Below are 2,637 nucleotides of genomic sequence, written 5' to 3'. Positions count from 1 at the left end.
GGGTGGGGGGAGAGACCGGCAAGGCTGGAGGCGAGGAGGGGGAAGACAGCTAAGGTTGCACGGAGCCGGGAGCGGGGAAGAGTGACTGCCAAGGCCCGGCGGCTGTAAGCCGTGCGGGCCTTGCTTCGGGGGGGGGAAGAGAGAGAGAGAGAGACTGGGGAGGGGGGAAGAGAGAGAGACTGGGGGGCCGGCAAGCCAGGGGTGGTAGTTGAGGGGGGGTGCAGGAGACGGGGGAACCGATGGGAGTGGGGAAGCTTACCTGCTTCTTCCACCTCCGCTTGCTCTGTGTGGAGCTCCCCCGCTCCTCCCCCCGTGATTTTTGCGGGTCCCCTTACTTGTAATCTTGTAAACCTCAATCATGTCACCCCTCAGCCATCGTTATTCAAACAAGGTTACCACTTGACTGATAGCTTTATTTCCAGAGGGGCCAATGTGATCATCAGTTTCAGCTAGAAGAAACAGGGGTCAAATGCCCTGTACATGTGCATACACCAACTATAGGAAAGTCCCCCTTAAACATGTCAGAACATAAGAAGAGTCCTGCTGGATCAGACCAATTGTCCATCTGGTCCAGCATCCTGCCTCACACAGTGGCCAACCAGTTCCTCTGGAGGGCCAACAACAGGGCACAGAGGCCAAGGTCTTTCCCTGAGAAGAACCTCAGAAGAGCCCTGCTGGATCAGACCAATGAGGGTCCATCTAGTCCAGCATCCTGCCTCACACAGTGGCCAGCCAGTTCCTCCGGAGGGCCAACAACAGGGCACAGAGGCCAAGGTCTTTCCCTGAGAAGAACCTCAGAAGAGCCCTGCTGGATCAGACCAATGAGGGTCCATCTAGTCCAGCATCCTGTCTCACACAGTGGCCAACCAGTTCCTCTGGAGGGCCAACAACAGGGCACAGAGGCCAAGGTCTTTCCCTGAGAAGAACCTCAGAAGAGCCCTGCTGGATCAGACCAATGAGGGTCCATCTAGTCCAGCATCCTGTCTCACACAGTAGCCAACCAGTTCCTCTGGAGGGCCAGCAACAAGGCACAGAGGACGAGGCTTCCCCCTGACAAGAACATCAGAACAGCCGTGCTGGATCAGACCAGTGAGGGTCCACCTAGTCCAGCATCCTGTCTCATACAGTGGCCAACCAGTTCCTCTGGAGGGCCAGCAACAGGGCATAGAGGCTAAGGCCTTCCCCGGATGTTGCCTCCTGGCGCTGGGTTTCAGCGATTTAGTGACTCTGAATGTAGAGGTTACCCTCAGTCGCTGTGCCTACTAGCCATTGATAAACTTATCCTTCATGAATCTATCTAATCCCCTTTTAAAGTTGTCTATGCCTGTGGCCATCGCAACGTCCTCCGGCAGTGAATTCTACATGTTAATCGCTCTCTGTGTAAAATAATATTTCCTTTTTTCCATCCTGAACCTACTGCCCATCAGCTTCATTGGATGCTTTCAAGTTCTAGTATTTGGGGAGAGGGAGAAAAAAATTCTCTTTGTATGCTCTCTCTACCTCAAGCATAATTTGATCAACCTCTCTCACATCCACCCTTAGTCATCTCTTCAGCCTTTCCTCCTAGAGAAGGGGCTCCAACCCCCTCATCAACTTGGTTGCCCTCCTCTATATTTTTAACAGCTCTGCAATGTCCTTTTTGAGATGTGGTGACCAGAACTGTGCACAGTATTCCAAACGAGGCCGCACCATAGATCTATACGGGGGCATTACAATATCGGTCATTTTATTCTCAGTCCTTTTCCTAATAAACCCTAACATAAGGTCTGCCTTTTTTTAACTGCTGCAGCACACCGGGTTGACACTTTTCACTGAGCTCGTGGGCACTCAATGAAATTGCTGAGCAGTCGGGTTAGAATGGTTAAAAGGAAGTCCTTCTTCACCCAAAGAGTGATTAACACATTGAATTCACTGCCACAGGAGGTGGTGGCGGCTACAAGCATGGACGGCTTCAAAAGGGAATTAGATAGGCATATGGAGCAGAGGTCCATCAGTGGCTATTAGCCACAAGGTATAGATAGGGACTCTGGGGCAAGTGATGCTCTGTCTTCTTGGTGCTTGGGGAGGGTCAACAGTGGGAGGGCTTCTAATGTCCTGGCCCCACTGGTGGACCTCCTGATGGCACCTGGTATTTTTGGCCACTGTGTGACAGAGTGTTGGACTAGATGGGCCTTTGGCCTGATCCAACATTGGCGTCTCTTATGTTCTTATGTTCTTAGCTGTCTACTATGACTCCGAGAACTTTTTCCACTCTCAGTCTCAGCAAGTTCAGACCCCATTAACCTATACCTGGTCAGGGGTCATTTTGTAGAAAAAGAGGTGCAGGAGCTCATTAGCATACCACATTAGAATAACTTATTTGCATATGCCACACCCCCTGATGTCAGCAGAAGTGTGTCAGAAGGCAACACCCACCGCTCAGGCTCCACTGGACTGATTTGGATTCCTAGCTATTGGGGGGGGGAGGTGCAGATCTGTCCTCGCAGAGGAGGGAGAGCTCGTACCTGAATAAACTTGGTCTTAAAGGTGCCACTGGACTGTTTTGGACTGGGGGACCGGGGGTACCTCTGCAACTTACCTGGCTGCTTCTTGCTCTGCCTGAGGGCTGCTGGGAGCAGGGGGTGGGGCTTGTTGCAT

Source organism: Gekko japonicus, unplaced genomic scaffold (assembly GCF_001447785.1).
Source record: "Gekko japonicus isolate JY-2015 unplaced genomic scaffold, Gekko_japonicus_V1.1 scaffold3412, whole genome shotgun sequence".
Lineage (NCBI taxonomy): Eukaryota > Metazoa > Chordata > Lepidosauria > Squamata > Gekkonidae > Gekko > Gekko japonicus.
Note: the sequence above shows the minus strand (reverse complement) of the source record.